The sequence below is a fragment of the Erpetoichthys calabaricus genome, chromosome 16 (genome assembly GCF_900747795.2).
Source record: "Erpetoichthys calabaricus chromosome 16, fErpCal1.3, whole genome shotgun sequence".
Lineage (NCBI taxonomy): Eukaryota > Metazoa > Chordata > Cladistia > Polypteriformes > Polypteridae > Erpetoichthys > Erpetoichthys calabaricus.
In genome coordinates, this window is record NC_041409.2 from 88,154,054 (window position 1) to 88,172,026 (window position 17,973).

At 40.3% G+C, this 17,973-nt stretch overlaps 1 protein-coding gene across 3 annotated transcripts in view; it reads right to left on the minus strand.

The window, feature by feature from the left end:
- Window positions 1-17,973, minus strand: part of mideasb (mitotic deacetylase associated SANT domain protein b) — a 106,066-nt gene that overhangs the window by 65,416 nt on the left and 22,677 nt on the right. Inside the window, exon 1 of one of the 3 annotated variants that reach the window (XM_028822322.2) lies at window positions 296-520. The exons of 1 other annotated variant lie outside the window; for it this stretch is intronic. The gene's annotated coding sequence lies outside the window, so the exon portion shown is untranslated. Of the gene's footprint in view, window positions 1-202; window positions 521-17,973 lie in introns of those variants that run through there. One more of the 3 variants, XM_028822319.2, reaches the window with a different exon arrangement.

A 17,973-nucleotide genomic window follows, 5' to 3' on the forward strand; every position in this document is an offset into this window, starting at 1 on the left:
TGAAATGGTCGACTACCCCCCTACACAACGCGTTTTCCTGACTCCCTCGATAATAAAGTTCAAGGAATAACCGCCTAGCCCCACACGACAAAAATAAGCACAGCTAATTATTCTTCACGGAAGAAACCACAATGATTCTTTGCAAACTACCCTACGACTCTTGCAACGCAGCAGATGACAGCAGCCAACACTTTGCACGCACCTTCGAGCGACTTTGCGTTCGTTGTCAGGATCCTGCTTGCGGTCATCCTTCCAGCCTCTCCTAGTTTACAGGGAAATGTAAAAAATATCGTACTATGCAAGCCCCGAGTGATGACCACATACGTTGCCAAGGTTGACTCATGCTATGATGACCTCACGTTGCGCTTTTTTTTTTCCTCCTCCTGCTATATAAAATCCAAGTGCGAATTAACCGATGGCAAGAGGTTGCATTCGAAAAAAACAAGCAAAAGTAGGTTAAGGAGCTCCTCTGATGACTGCTGTTGCCTTCAGATTGCACAACTACGAAAACCAGCCTTGCAACTTCGCCCTCCCTCCTCCTCCCCCATAGTCACGTACAGTAGCGTCCAGCGCCGGTCTTGTGATCCCGCACAGCGTGGCCACGCCTTCTTCCGTGACCATATATGGAGCGTGCCATCCATGTGGAGTCCTGTAAATTACATAGCAATGCCCCTTCAGGGAAATTCCACCGCCAGAGAGGCCTAGAGATGGGATCAAAACTTGCAAGTGAGGCGCGTGTGTGTTGGCAGCAGCTTGCTTTTTTGAGCTAAAATGAGTGCATACATATAAGCAAAGAGTATGAAAGTAGGATTTGTTATGCATGTTAATTTAAAAGGAAAAACTGGCAAATCCACACACATCCATTTAACTTAAAACTTACAGCATCATAGAGCTGATCACTTTTATAGCATGGGTTTTATGCTGCACAGCACCACAGTTAGCTTTAAAAAAACTCACAAGAATAAAATGCAACACCAAATGCCAACATATAAACACATCACCAGTAAATAAAAACAACTTTGGGAATGGCTCACCAATGTGTACACATACATAAAAATTATCAATGAAGCATGAAACCAGTTCAGTTCAGTGTTCTTACATGGTACTATTTCATTTTAAAGCCCCCAATTGCAAATATTAAAACAAACACACATTATACAAAACAATATGCAAACATTCAGATACATACATTTATTTACACACCTTGAACAAATCAAACTAGGTTCTTAAAGCAGCTAAATATTAATAATGAATTCAAAGTGTGAATGAACTAAGCTGAGACAACCCAACAATGCAGATGGGAAAAAAAAAAAACTTCACAACTTTTCATCAGCCAAAAGGGGATTCCACAGTGTGGCACTGAGAACATATACATGCAAAACTTAACACAGTGAGTGAGATATGTGACACCAGATGAAAAAGGAACATCCATTATGAATACAAGATGAGAAATACCATTCTAAAGGGAACAACTTCTGGAAACGTTTTAAGGGTTTATGTTGACACAACGTTTTTATCATCTAAACAAGTGTTTCTTGACCATTCTCAACTTGTGACCCCCCCATCCAGCAGCCCAGTGGTTGAGAAAACTTGATCTAAGCAAAACACAGAAGCGGTTCAAAGGCAAATAAAATGTTAGGTTACATTGAAAAAACTGCTGAATTTAAAGAAAGGGACGTTATGATCAGACTATACAATGCAGTAATGAGAGCACATCTGGAGTGTTGTCTACAGTTCTGGATACCACACTATAAGAAAGACAGAGCAGCACTTGAAGCTGTGCAGAGGAGAGCAACCAAGTGAAGCCAGTGACTGAAGGACATGTCCTACTGTGACAGACTCAGAGTTAAACCTGTTTAGTCTCAAGCAGAGGAGACTGCATTGGGAACCTAAGCCAAGTCTTTAAAATTCTCAAAGGCATTGATGCAGCTAGATTCTTTTAACTTAAAGATAAATCACATACTTGAGGACACTGGTGGAGTTAAGGAAAAGTGTACTTAGGACTAAAACCAGGAAGTACCTCTTTATGCAAAGAGTTTTAGGAATCTGGAGCAAACTACTGAGACATGTAGTTTAAGCAGAAACCTTGACAACCTTTAAGATGGATCTGGATGAGATATCAGGACGGCTTAGCTATTAACTAAGCAAAAGAGACTGATGGACTGAATGCTCTCCTTAAATCATTTGGAGGTAGAAACTGAGACAGTCACCTTGTGGTTTAAAGTCCAATTCCTTGTTCACTACATCATACTGTACTTCCTCAAAACAACAAGATACCATTACACATCCCACACAGGAGGGTTATTATGGATTGACAAAGATTACTCATGAATGTATTACAAGGTACATACTGTAATATTAATACTTCAAATTGAAGAAGGACAACAGTGGCTCCCTAATGCTTAAGGAAAGTGAGATCAGCAAACAGGCTGGTGAGAACAAGGTGACAAATTCAAGTTGTACTTCAAGGACTAGTGGGTGCAATACAAACCTGTTGCAATAGGCTCCTTTTGCTTTGCTAAAACGTTTCATCTTATTTAAGTACAAGGGTTTTCATATTAGAAAAAAGAAAAATGTGCACAAGCACAAGACAGCATGGAAACAAGAGGACAGAGAGTAAACCTAAAATCAGTGGAAACCAGAAAACGAAATAAAACACAGAAGTGGGTACAATATGACTTTTATGTAATTGATAGTACAATCGGGAATGCATGATTTAGGATTGCACAGAGTTCTGAAAATCGATGGACTAATGGATACAGTAGTCTCAAGCTTTTTTCTCTTACATTTCTTTCACGTAAATTATTATTTTGCATTACTAAATATAAGCACACAGGTTGAAAATTATATCCAGTATGTGGGAAAAGTAAATGGGCATTACAAAAAAAGAAGCCTGACAAATGTGTACAAATGTAGAAATACAGACCATCATTATGTGAACCGAATGCTTTTTCATATGAATCTGTTTCAGACTCTGGTACTCTTGGGTGCTGAGAGCTTTCGAGAGGCTGAAGACTAGAACATGGAACTTGTGCAGCTCATGCTAAACTTGTGCCTGGGAACTAAATAAGTATGAAGCTATTTTAACTCTAACAGACTTAAAAATGAACAACAGATGACACATGTTAAGTATATCCAAGGTTCAAGATTTCTGCTGTAATCAGAATTCAAATTGGTCTTTATTTTCCCACAAACAGTCAAACTGAAATAATTTTTAAAAAGTACCAATGAATGTTTGGACTGCAGATGGAGCTTAGATTGCTAAAATTAAAATTCACTCATCATTATTATTTGCAAACTTGCTTTATGCACACAAACTTGCATATACGCACAAGTACAGTGCATACATTTCCCAGTAGCACCTGGCACAAGCCCAACATGCTATAGGACAAATTTAGTCACACACTCCCACAAGACTAGTTTATAGTTATCAATTAAGCTAAGTTGACTGTTTTTATTTATTTTATATATAGCACCATTCACAATGAATGCCAGTGTAAATTAATGTGTAAATGAATTGATTGATGGAATTTGGAAATCTAAACTGCTTCAAAAAGTCATCTGCTAAGCACAACAGAACCTTAGAAAATTATCCATTTGTTCATTTATTATCTGAAATATACTTTACAGCATAGTGTCAACTGGCAGCCAGTGTCTTATCCAGCTGCAAAAGGAGCAAGTCAGGAACGAACACTGGACTGGACGCCAATAAACCCCATGTCATACTTACAGTGGACTCACAGTGGACCAATTTAGAGCTGGCAATCTTTGGCCTGTGGCACAAAACCCAAACCCTTTCTTCAAGAAATGTTATAAGAACAATGGAAGATCATGCAAGCTGAACACAGAGGGCAACCCAGATGGGAATCCAATTAGATCCAAGTGCTATGAAGTGGGAACAGTAACTAGTATGTACCACTATACCATCCAGCATCAGAAATATAGAACTTGTTACAGGAATAGGGTGCTCCATCCAGCCATGTTCCACCACTTAACCAAAACTGGGTCGCGGGGGCAACAGTCTTAGCAGTAAGGCCCAAATGTCCTTTCCCCAGCTCATACTGTGGGATCCCAAAATGTTCTCAGCCCATCTGGGAAATATAATTCTCTCAGCAAGCCCTGGGTCTTCGCAAGGGTCTCCTCCCAGCTGGTCACGCCCTTAAAACCTCCACAGAGCAGTGTCCAGAGGGCATCTGTATCAGAGTCTGAACCATTTCAGCTGGCTCCTCTCGATGTGAATGGTCAGTACCCCTACTCCAAGCACCTCCAAGAATGTCAGTGCTTCTCACTCGGTCTCTAAGTTGAGAGCCCAGCCACTCTGTGGAGAAAGTTCATTTTGGCAGCTTGTACCCATGATCTCATTCTTTCGGTCGTTAGATTAGATGAGGATAGGGATGTAGATTGACTGGTAAATCGAGAACTTCACCGTTTGACTCAGCAATGAATAAGGGAGCTTCACAATAAAAGATACAATTCCAAAAGAACCACATCTTCTTAAGAGACAAAGTGAGAAACCACTTCAGCTGCCAATAAACAATGAATGAGATCTAAATAATCTACAATGAGCACGAGACATTTATGACTCTTTGGCTATGTATACACCAGCTTCTTTCATAATTTTATCATATCCAAAACACAACTGATTGACCAAGACACACTGAGGTCCATATATGAAGTAAAGATCTGAGTCAACTTCAAACTGATTCAGGTTCTTACGCTGCATTCGACATAAACCTGAAACTCGAAATTTCTGATCTCAGACTCTGAAAACAGAAAGAAAACGTGCCCCAAACTCAGAATTTATCTGATTATGATGTCAATCCAAAATGGCAATGTATACTGCAATCAGGAAGTACAGTAAAACTTTATAGGTTTAATTTATTTGTTGGAATAATTTATTTAAAATGAATCACCTTAATATACCTCTCCATTATATAAAAAAATCTTGGATCGAGACGTGACCTTCTCAGAGACACTTTGTCCCACGAGACAAAAGACAGTGAGACAAAAGGACAGCTGCTGTACAGGCTTTTAGATGTTCGAAGCGCAAAGCCCCCAAGTCATACTGAATATTGAGAAGGTTAACATTATCATTACCAGAACAAACAGTAATGGACTAACCAATGTTAGCTTGATATACACTACTGTTCATACATTACGCTCAATGGTTGTTTAGTCCAGCTTCCAAACAGAAACAGTATTGTTTATCATGGCCAGGAGCATAAATATCTTTTGTAAGACGTGACAAAATACTTTTTGCACCTTCCTTGCTCTTTGGTTTCTTCTGTGATCCGGACTATAGAGCTATTTGTTGTCGAAACACCAGCTGTCATAGGGGTATCCATGTTTACTTTCAAACCTGAGATGCGTGAAAGTGTGGAGATTGCAAATGACGCGATTGTGACTTCTGACTTCCCAAGCTCTGCCGCATGACGAATGCAGCATTACAGCATGATGTGAATGGGAAAATTTATTTTAGCATTTTGAAATCAAAATGACCTTTTTCACATTTGTATTTGAGTTTATTAGTTATAATTAATGTCATCAATTAGAGCCTAAAACCAACAATTACAGATGAAAACTGAGTAATAAAATGAAAAAAACTGCAGAGCACATAAGAAATTTGACAAACGAGAACGAGACCATTCAGTCCATCAAGCTCATCTGTTTAGCTAGTAGCTAAGCTGTTCCAATATCTCATTTAGACACTTCTTAAAGATTCTCAAGGTTTCTGCTTCAACTCAATGTCTTGGTAGTTTGTCTCAGAGTCCCACAACTCTTTGTTTAAAGAAATTCTTTCTGGCTTCAGTTTTAGGATGTACTCACACTATCAGGCGTGTTTGTTCCATACCATGCCATGCCCGAGCATGACTGTCCGCCTTCCCTACTTCCCCAACGGCCTGCACTCACACTGCGCTTTAACTTTCTGGGCCCAGGCACGCTTTCGTCATCACCGTGAGAGTTTGTGTAAAGCTAAAACAAGATCCAAACATAAAGTGACAGCATGCATGTGGTTTTTTTGGAGTCATGTAGAGTAGAACAATGCTCTTCCCTCTTACAGATTTATAGTGTCCAGCGCAGAGTTTTGGTGCTAATCATGCTGTACATGAGATTTTTCTGGAGACAAATGATGTTAAGGGAGGAATTTGGAGCTTTTCTTGCCGACTACAATTCACGTACATTTATAAGGTGAGAATAAAAACCTGTTTTTAACTCAAATGGTATTGAATGAAATGACGTTGCATCACTGATGTTATGACTGTGTTCCGTGATCGGGCACGTTTAAAGATCACACTGTTCCCGGATTCTACTGAGCTGTGCATCGGGCCCATCTCTTCCAAGAAGGCCACGGCATGGAATGATCACAGAAGGTCAAACGAACTAATCTCTGGGGAGGGTTACATGCCGACAAACATGCTCAGGCTCAGATCAAATTGCTAGTGTGAGTACACCCTTAAATTTACTTCCCCTTAATTAGCTGAGGTAGAAGTCAAAACTACAGGGTGAGCCAAAATGAAGTACCACATTTCTCAAGGTCATTGCGCGAGGTAGAGGCAGCCGAGTGGGTTGGGGGTGAGTGTCCTTTGATAGGCGATCCCTTCTATAGTTTTTAGTCTGCAACAAGTCCTGGTTAAGTGTGCACCATGCTTTCGCTGTTGAAGCGTTCTACAAAAACAACAAATCCATCATCAATACCCATGCACCTTCCGAACGCACTTCAGCATTCCTCCTAACGGTGACATCCCAAATCGGAAAATAATTCTTCAGTGGGTGGCTAAAGACAGACAGACAGGTACAACATTGAACAGAAAATCTCCAGGCTGTCCTCTGACTGTACGAACGCCTGAAAACATCCAAGCTGTAAGGGCATCCATTATGCAGTCTCCCAGACTTTCAGCGTACTTCTTCCTTACGCATTTCCATCACGTCTCTGATTTTGCATGAGGACCTTAATTTCCATCCATACAAAATGATGGTAGTGTAGGAACTCACTGAGAGTGACTGGGAGAGCTGTAGAGAGTTGTGTGCGGACATTCTGCAAACCATTCATCGAGATGCTATTATCATGTGAAGCGACAAGGCGAATTTCCATTTGAATGGTCGGGTAAATAAGCAAAACTTTCCCTACTGGGCTGAAACCAATCCCCGTGAACTTCATCAGAGACCCCTGCACAGTGAGCGTGTTAAAGTTTAATTTGCCATTGCAGAATTTGGCATTGTAGGTCTTTTTTTGAGGGGGGGGGGGTTGGGGGAAAGCGTTCATGGTCATGTCAGCACGTTAGACTGAAATGCTAGAGAACTTTTTGTGGCCCCAACTGGAAGAAATGGATGTGGTGGATGCCTGGTTTCAACAGGATGGAGCAACAGCTGATACAGCGCAGAGATCCATGCAAGTTTTGCGGGAGATATTTCTGGGGAAGCTGATCTCCCCGTGCGGCAATGTCGGGTGGTCTTCACATTCATCTGATCTCGCTCCATGCAACTTCTTCTTGTGGGGCTATCTCAAGTCGAAGGTATACACACACCGACCTCAAAACCTTAAAGCCCTCAAGGATGCTATTTGCCACCAAATCACCGCTAATCCCTTTGAAAAGATCAAACAATTCATGCGAAGCGTTCAGAAATCGTCTCAAAGAGTGTATTGCTACTGATGGCCACCACCTTGAAGACATCATTTTTAAAATACAGTGAAAAAAATCTATTTTGTATACCCTTTCTTGTATCGTAATGAAATGTATATTATCTTGTAGCGTTTTTGTAGAATAAACGTTTGAAACGTGGGACTTCTTTTGGCTCACCCTGCACATGGTCATAAAAGCTGTATCTGAAGAAATATCTGTTGGCATTGGCAAATGAATTTACAAGTGTTTCTATACATATATCTAAAGAAAATCTAAAAAGACAAAAAACAGTGCACTATTGTTTCAAAGCTATACACTTTGCTTTGCGTTATTGTACATCAATTCAGGCCACTAATTGGTTAAATGAATATATAAGATACAGACAATGTAAATGTAATAAGTACAACATAAGCAGCCAAACAAAAACTTGTTAAAATTTCAACTGGAATTGCTTTTTGGGCACAATGGTGGTGTAGTGTTTAGCTTTGCTGTCTCCAACTTCTGTACAGATAAGAGTGTGCTCATTTTCTCCGTGTTGTGCTACAGCCAGGGTTTATTTCCCTGGTGTGTATTTATTTTCTGTTTATCTTCTGTTTTTGTTAATTTTTTATTTATGTTTAATGCTTTTGTGTTTTTATGTTTATTACTTGTTTATCATGTCCATTCCTTGTTGTTTGTGGGTGGAGCTCCAGGAGGCGGGCCACCTGTTGGGACCTTAATTTGGCTTTATAAATCAGACACAGCGAATGATCTGGTAGAGGATCACTGAATGAAGAAAGAGTTAATTGAAAGCATTGCCATTTCATTGAATTTACTGGTTTTTGTGATTATACCCCTTCTATCTGTGTATTCTGCTATTCAGAATATGTACTGGGATTTGTTAGCATTGGATTGCCTTTTAGGCAACTCGTTTCTACTCTTTAGAGCATTTTTTCCGTCTATTTGCCTGATTTTCACCTTATTTCAGTAAGCATCTTTATTATAAAGATTCCCTTTGCCGTTTTAGTTAGTTTTTACAGTGTTCCTACCTTATAAGGAATTATTGTGAATTATGAGACAGTACTACATGTTTCGAACTTTAAAGTAAGCAACCCATTGTCAAGCCTATGCACTCCATTACTTGCAAGTAGTAGTTTTAGGAACTTGCCACCTTAGAGATAGTCCCCTCGTGGCTGGCCAGGGAAGGTCCTGGCCTGCTCTGTGGGTTTTTTAGAGACTTCATTTCCCATGTTTTTGACTCTATATCACAACACCTCGGAATCTTTGGATATTTCCCTTTGTACAATGTTTCCTTCTATATGACAAAAACATACACATTAGGCAAACTGGCAACACTGCAGTAAATTACCACAGTATCAGTAAATATGGGTATGTTATGTGAGAGTCCCTTACAAAGGTTGGTTCTTGCCTTGCACGCGATGCTGCATGAGATATTTAAACACAACCTTAATGAGTGAAGAAAAAAATGATTATGGCTGTTATAGACCAGTGCACAAGATCCTAGCAGTTTACAACTAATTGCTCCCTAGGTCCTAAAACTCATATACTTTATCTGCATAAGAACAGCAGTCCCCAGTGGTTCTCAAGGAACAGAATACAAGATCTATGCAGTTTAAGATGGATTGAGTAGACAATTCGTGCAGTCGGAAACAATATGCAATGCTCACAACCCAAAAGAAAAATGGAATTGTAATACCGCTAGCTTTGAAGCTGCTTGCCAACAGAAGGTACTTTTTTGGGAACTCCGGCTTATACTATTGTAGCTAGGTATCCCACTACTCTGATAATCCAAGATTATTTTTTTTATTTTCGTCAAGCACTTATGCATCTCAAAATTTAAACATGAAAAGAACAGAAAAGAGTCATATTCACTGATTGTGCTCATACAGGTGTGTACAGTAAGCACTCACACAAAGAAACTCAAGAAACAAAAAGCTTGCATTGTACATGCCATTTTATCTAGAATATTGTGTGTCACATATAAAGCATATCCTTGAAGGAAGGCAAATAATTACAGAGCAGAATTCACTCTTTTTATTTCTGGCTTCATGTACTGTAACTATAGCTTTAATTTCACACAGCTAGATCAAGTTTTTTTTTTTTTTCTGTTGCAGTAGCTGTCAAATTTTTAGACCTTTACAGGCACAAAGTTTGCTCCTGTAAGCACAGTGGAATTGCTTCTCAGTGACCTACTGCTACCTCCAAGGCTGTGGAAACTTACGCTGCACACTAAATCACTACTTTTGCCGTCAGAAACTATAATGGGCACCAAGCTCTAAGAAAGACTACAAAGCTGGAAATGAGATAACAAAACTAGTCTAATTGCAGAGCCCTGAAAATAGGGAACAGACTACACTGGGTTATGAGTTCACATAGAAAAATGAACAGTGGCTTGCAGTTTTAGCTGTCCTACTTCCCTGCATTTAATATAGTAGTAACTATTAACACTTTAAAATGTAAAGTTATTATGTGTTAAATTTAAAACAAATTATTCACATGCTCAGACTTGATAACTTCAGTTCAGTGCCAGAGCCTATACTGGCAGCACTGGGCCCTCTCATGGACAAAACTGCACTCTCAGTCACACATGTCTAATGTAAAGTTGACAATACGCAGATATTTTTATATATATATATATATATATATATATATATATATATATATGCATGCATACATACATACATACATACATACATATACTGTATATATTGTGGCGGATGGCCAGGGCCCTTGTCCAGCCAGGACGCCCAAAGTCTGTAAGGACCCGGGGAAAGAGGATTATCTGGATAGTTTTTTCCCCGAGCCAATAGAGGGCAGCCCCCTTGGTTTCTAGGGGGCGCATGGGCCTTTCCAGGGCCTTATTTGGTCATGCTTCCGCCACACCCAGAAGTGTGGCCGGAAGAAGCTCGTTAGGCACCTGGAGTCCATCCAGGTGCCCTATAAAAAGGAGCTGCCTCACTCCATAAGTGGCCAGAGTCGGGAGGAGAGGACATAGCCTGAAGAGGAGTGGAGGGAGAAGGACTGGTGACAAGCAAAGGCTGAATGGTGTTGGTGTGTTGCGTTGTGTTTACTGGTATTATGGACTGGTAAAACTGTAAATAAACATGTGGAGTGTGGCAAAACCTGTCTCCTGCCTGTCTGTGTCTGGGTTAGGGCGGCGGTACACCCCCTAGTGGCTCACAATATATATATATTTATGGCACTTGTAGTCTGAATCACAATCTGATTGTATGGGTGGTAGTCGGCAAACATCCGCCACGGAGTCCTCTTTCAGTTGCGAGAAGCAGAGCACAGAATGGTTGAATAGTTTACTGTCAAATAATGCAAAGAGTACGCAACACGTGTTTCACCCTAATTCTGGGCTCATCAGGCATACACACTCACTGCACCCCCTCTCGGGGAATCAAACCTCGGATGTCAGCGCTAGAGGCGAAGCCTCTTACGTTGCGCCACGGTGTGTGGTTCATTTATTTGACAGCATGTAGATCGGGGTAATTACATTCATGGCATTCGTAGTCTGAATCACAATCTGATTGTACCGTGGCGGATGTTTGCTGACTTGCAGACCAACCACAAGCGTTACCTGGTAGGTAACCAACCATACAATCAGATTGTGATATACATCTATTTAGATATAGATAGATATATATCTATTTAGATATATATTGATCTATAGATAGATAGATAGATAGATAGATAGATAGATAGATAGATAGATAGATAGATAGATAGATAGATAGATAGATAGATATTTATTTGTCCCCAGAATCTACATGCCTTTAAGGATGCAAGAGGGAACCCAAGAACCCCGTACTCTGGCATGAGGAGAACCAGCAAACTTCACATAGACAACAGCTAAATGTGCAATTCAAACCCAGATAACTGGAGTCATGAGGCAGTAGCGCTACACACTGTGCTACCCCACAGCCCCAATTATTAAAAAATACAGAGCTACAGGGTTTCCATATTTATTTAGCTATGGAACAAACAATAACTAAAAGAAAACTGTATTTAATACTAAATAGTGCACAAAAGAAACAGACTCCTAAGGGAGTCAATGTTTTCTCAAGCCTGCTCCCACCAGACTTCATCTGACACCTGTCTGCTTCAGCACGGCTTTGATTCTGTGCCACTGTCCTCTAAATGAGCTTTGGTACCATGCCATTCCACACCCACCAACAATTTGGCAGTATGTTTTTCTTTATGAAAAAGATAGGTAAACAGAAAAACTATTATATCTTTTAACATAAGAATTGCATCAGCTCAGCTTAACATTTACTTAGATGGCAAAAAGCTGAAAAAGACGGATTAGTTCTTACATAAACCTAACACATGGAAAGGCTGCGATCAACTAATTACTATATTAAAACACTGCCAAGTATGAACAGTATGTCACTCACACTAGAGTGTTTCAATACAGAGTGTCTTTGCTTTAAAATCTGACCACAGACAATGAACAGAGGAAGTGCTTCAATGCAGAATGTAATCTAAAAAACATTTGCTCCAAAAGCAAAGTGAACGCTATAAAAATGTGGTATGTATATGCGGCATGACTGTTATCCTGATTTGTTGTTATCTAAGTAGATAATATGTTAGTTGTTCAAAAAATAGAGAGTAGTTGAAAAGGTAGTTGAAAGTAGAGTGGTATTGAATGAATCAGGGTCTTGTAACAATATACAAGTTATACCAATTTATAATTTAATATGTTTTTTCATCCCTACAGACTTTGTTCTTAATATCCGGTCTGTATCTTCCAAGTTCCTATATAAGACAACCGCCTATTACCTAAATATCTATACTGCATGTTTTACATTAGGCGAAGCCCACTAGACCACTGGTTCTCAACCTTTATTCCTCAAGGGTATGTGTGAGTCCTCATACACAGGTCATGATATTTACCCACTTGTAATTTTGCTGCAGTCTTGACATAGACACTTGTTTTTGAACTTAAATTTATTAACAAAAACATGTTTACTGCTAGTGCTATGTGTGTTTTAAAATAATAATACAAAACCAATAGTCCATTTCAAGGACAGCATGCATGTTTTCATTATATAAAAGCTGTTTTTGCTAGTGCTTGAATTTCTTAATCATAATGTAAAATGAGTTGACATTTTGTGAGATAAAGAATAACCAGTAATTTCCAAAATACAGAATTTGTTAATGCAGATATTTTTGATAACAACAAAAGCTTCTCACTACTTGCTTGGCTTAAGCACGTCATAGAAGACACAGGTTGAATGGCACCCCTGCCATGGTGGATGGTTCCTTACCCGGCCAGAAAGCCATGATAAAGGAATGACACAGATAGACAGACATCCTGACCGGGTTGGTTAGTGGTACATTATGAGGGAAGGACAGCGGGCAACAGCCTCCGGAGGCTTGACTTCTCTGAGTACACTGGGTGGCAGTGTCTCTGGTATGGCTCCCATTTGGACACCCGCAGGTCTACTTGGGAGTTGTACTTTTGCTGGGCAGCCCGGCTGGGGTTCTCAGGTGTCGCTTGGGGGAGCTGCTGGGAGCTTCTAGGTGGCAATGCTGTTGCACCAGAACTACTGCACGGTTTGTGTCAAAAAGCAGCCACTTCACCTCATCCAGCAGTCAGTGTTGGATGAAAGTAGACACAGCTTGCTCAGAGGAGAGTGGAGGTGAAAAAGGAAAAAAATGAAACAAAACAGAATTGTGACTGATTTATCGGGTGATTGAAAACCTGCAGAAGGAATTTTGTTTGAATAAAAACTTCTTTCCTTGAACTCATGACTGCATGGCTTGATTGCCTCTGGGTGTTTAGGGTGTGGTTGTGCCTTTTTTTATTAAAACATTGAACGATCAACCATTTTTAAAAATTAAAAAACCTAAAGTAATTTTTAAAATGCAGAAAAACCATAACTTAATTACAAATACTTTGTTATCCTTGGATTCAGCAGTGGAGCATTTCCTTTACCAACAGCCACATTAACCCGAGTGGAAATCCAAATGCATTTTCACTCCAAATGCAACAATTTAGTCTGCAGAAAAGACAAAAGAGTTGTGTAGGGCAGCGGCAGCATTCAGGTAAACCACAGAAGAGTTGCCAGCAATGACATTCATACAGCTTTAAAAAGAAAGAACAGTGACATGTCTCATGTCAAGCTACCCTTTCCTTTGTGAAGCTGTCAAATGTTTATACCATTATGCTAAAACACTAAACATCTCTAGGGCAGTGAAGTCATGTCAACTTCTTTTCACATTTTCTTGTTGGGTAATTGCAAGAAACCTCTCCCCATTCTATGTACAAGTTTAGTGGCTGCAGTGCTCTGTGTGCGGAGAAAAATGTGAGCAACCACCAAACCCTGAACTGCAGTGCATATGTGGGGAGTCCACCCAACCTCTATTCGGACATGATGCCACGTGTAAGTGTAATCCAGCTAAACTATATATGGATACAATCTATATATGAAATGCACTTGATAGATAGATAGATAGATAGATAGATAGATAGATAGATAGATAGATAGATAGATAGATAGATAGATAGATAGATAGACAGACAGACAGACAGACACAGACAGACAGAGACACACACACACTTTATTAATCCCAAGGGGAAATTCACAAATTCACTTTAAAGAGGGTGTTTAAGAAAAATAATTCATTGTGTGCCATATGTAACATGTTTTAAACATTAATGAAGTGGCCCGTTTTAAAAAGACAAGTTTAACATACCGTTTCCAGTGAGAATTGGACTCCGCCAGGGCTGCCCTTTGTCACCGATTCTGTTCATAACTTTTATGGACAGAATTTCTAGGTGCAGCCAGGGTGTTGAGGGGGTCCGGTTTGGTGGACTCAGGATTGGGTCACTGCTTTTTGCAGATGATGTTGTCCTGTTTGCTTCATCAGGCCGTTATCTTCAGCTCTCACTGGATTGGTTCGCAGCTGAGTGTGAAGCGGCTGGGATGGGAATCAGCACCTCCAAATCCGAGACCATGGTCCTCAGCCGGAAAAGGGTGGAGTGCCCTCTCAGGGTTGGTAGCGAGATCCTGCCCCAAGTGGAGGAGTTCAAGTATCTCGGGGTCTTGTTCACGAGTGAGGAAAGAATGGAGCGTGAGATCGACAGGCGGATTGGTGCGGCGTCCGCAGTGATGCGGGCTCTGCATTGGTCTGTCGTGGTGAAAAAGGAGCTGAGCCGTAAGGCAAAGCTTTCAATTTACCAGTCGATTTATGTTCCTACCCTCACCTATGGTCATGAGCTATGGGTAGTGACTGAAAGAACGAGATCGCGAATACAAGCAGCTGAAATGAGTTTCTTCCCCAGGGTGTCTGGGCTTTCCCTTAAAGATAGGGTGAGAAGCTTGGTCATCCGGGAGGAGCTCAGAGTAGAGCCGCTGCTCCTCCACATCGAGAGGAGTCAGATGAGGTGGCTCGGGCATCTGATCAGGATGCCTCCTGGACACCTCCCTGGTGAGGTGTTTCCGGGTACGTCCAACCAGGAGGAGGCTCAGGGGAAGACCCAGGGCACGCTGGAGGGGCTATGTCTCCCGGCTGGCCTGGGAATGCCTCAGGATTCTCCCGGAAGAGCTAGAAGAAGTGGCTGGGGAGAGGGAAGTCTGGGCATCTCTGCTCAAGCTGCTGCCCCTGCGACCCGACCTCGGATAAGCGGAAGAGGATGGATGGATGGATGGAAGTTTAACATAACTGCTTAATTTTTAGTGATTAAATTATTTTGCTTCTTTTTTATAATTACTTTCCCATCATCATACAGCCCAACCCCAGAAATTTACTGGGGCTCCCTATTGGGTCATCATGCCCTGGTTGAGAACCGCTGCATTCAACCATGCCTACTTCACTGAAGTCTAGATATGTCTCAACAGTTCTGTCACAGCTTCTTGTCATCATTGCTGACCCCCGACTGCAAATGAGATAGCTTTTTATGGCAGGTATACTAGGATTACTGCAGGAATACAACCATCTAAATCATACCAACTAAGAGGTGCACAAAAATTGATACAGTAGAATATCACAATAGTTTGCAACACAATTGATCATTAGTACAGATCATGGTCTGGGAATTTTTTTTGCATTTTTTATGCTAGGTACAAATATAGAAATCTCTGCAATAATGCTAACATTTGCAAAGCACCGGCTTTGGGAAAGTAACAGCAATGGATTTTATTAGCACTTTACTGAACAAAATGCATTCCAACAAATGGTGCACTGAAAACATTAGCACTGCTGGATAAGTTCCTATACCTAATATTCTGTCTGCGTTTAAGTCAAACATTTTAGTTCATTTTGGATTTTTCACTGTTAGAGTGAAGAAACAGCTTAACATGAATCATGCAATTATGAAGCATTAATGACCACCCTGGAATGGACTGGCGCCCAGTCTTGGGGTTGTTCCTGCCTTGCAACTGATGCTTACTGGGATAGGCTCCAGCTTCCCTGAGACCAAATTAAGCAAATTAAGAAAATGGATGGATGGATTGATGGATGATGTATTAGAATCAAGTACCCAGCACCATACAAACTAGAATACTCTTTCCAACTCCAGATGATATAAATACTGCAGATTTATATTGAATTTAGAATTGACAGTTTCTTAAGGAGAAAGAATCTCAACTGAAAGCACACGTTAAATTTGGCTGCAGTACTCCTCATGCCTTGATTACTTCTATTGCGACTGGCCAAAGTTCATCACAATGTGGGTTGTAAAAAATATCCACAAACAAAAGGAAAAAAAAAAAGGACAATGTTCTTAAAAAATAAAAAGTACAGATGGTTAATTATGACACTTTTATCAGCACTGTACTTGACAATTGAAGGGCAATCAACACATTTTGCTTATGTATGAAAATGTTAGTAGGAGTACTTTGTTATATGTACAGAGTGCAATAAAATTTTTACTTGTACATCCAATGAATTTGCAAGAAGTTGCCATTCCCTAGCACAATTTATTGATCTATTTCTACCTAATGGAACACATATTCATAGTAGTCCCAAGAACTGTAAGCACATATTTATATACATTAAAACAATATTTTGATATGAAATATTCTAGTCTCAGGCAGCATGTTGAGTCAGTGGCCACACTGCAGCCTATCAGCAAGGAGACCAGGGCTCATGTCCCAGGTGCTTTCTGCATATTAGTATGCATGTCCTCCAGGTACTCCACTTTCTTCCCACAGTACAAACATATGCAGGTTAGGTGAACTGGCGATGCTAATTGGCTCTAATGTGTACTTGTGTGTATTCATCCTGTGATGGACTGCTTGTCCATCCAGAGATTGTTCACACCTTGCACCCAGTGCTTGCTGAGATAGGCTCTGGCTTCCTTGTGACTCTGCTCTGGATGAGGGAGTTTAGAAGATGGTTATTCTGATCTCAACTTTTGGTTGTCAGCACTAACAAACATAAGATGTCTTTTCAGAACAATTTACACAAAGTATCAATATTTGTTACATAACCGATAACTGAATATTCTCAGTCTTTTAAGATTTATACGGAGTTAACAGAGTCAAGGGTTTTTCTTAGTAGGAGTAATAGATTGACATATGTTTGCATAGGGATAAGATTTCATTCAAATAAAACAGACCACCTGTAAAAAAAATGCAGAATTAAATTTGCATAATCTTTAAAAAAAAAAACAATCCCAGTTTTATTATATTGTTACCCATGTATAGGGATACTGTTGCATTGCTAGCAATTCCTACCCCAATACATGTAGAGTACACTGTTATTCAAGCCAAATATGTCTCACCAGCACCAGTCGCCCAACTTTATTATAAAGTAAAGATGTAATCCTGCAAACTCCACTTCCAGATGGACTGTAAGGAAACAACACTGAAATATAATTATAGTACTTTACATTTATATAGAGCTTTTCTCACTACTCAAAGTGCATTACACAGTGAGTGGGGAGCCTCTTCAACCACCACTAATGTGCTGCGTCCATCTGAATGATGTGACGGCAGCCATTTTTGCACCAGTACATTCATCACACATGAGCTGTTAAATGGTGAAGGGGTGCTTTACAAAGGATGCCCAGGAATCTTTAATGACCAGAGAGAGTCATTACCTCGGTTTTACATTTTATACGAAGGATGGCCCCAGTGTCCCCGTCATGGCATCTATATTCAGACCACAGGGTAAGCACCCCCTACTGGCCTCACGAACGATTTTTCCAGCAGCAACCCAAGCTTCTCCTGGTTGGTCTCCCATCCAAGTACTGGCTGTGTCCAAACATGCTTAGCTTCATAATCAGATTCACTTGGTCACAAGGAGCCAAACCCTGTCAGATTTTCAGAAGACAAATACTATATTACACCAAGAAAAATTAAAAATCAAAAGAAAGGTTCAGAAGCATTAGAATAAA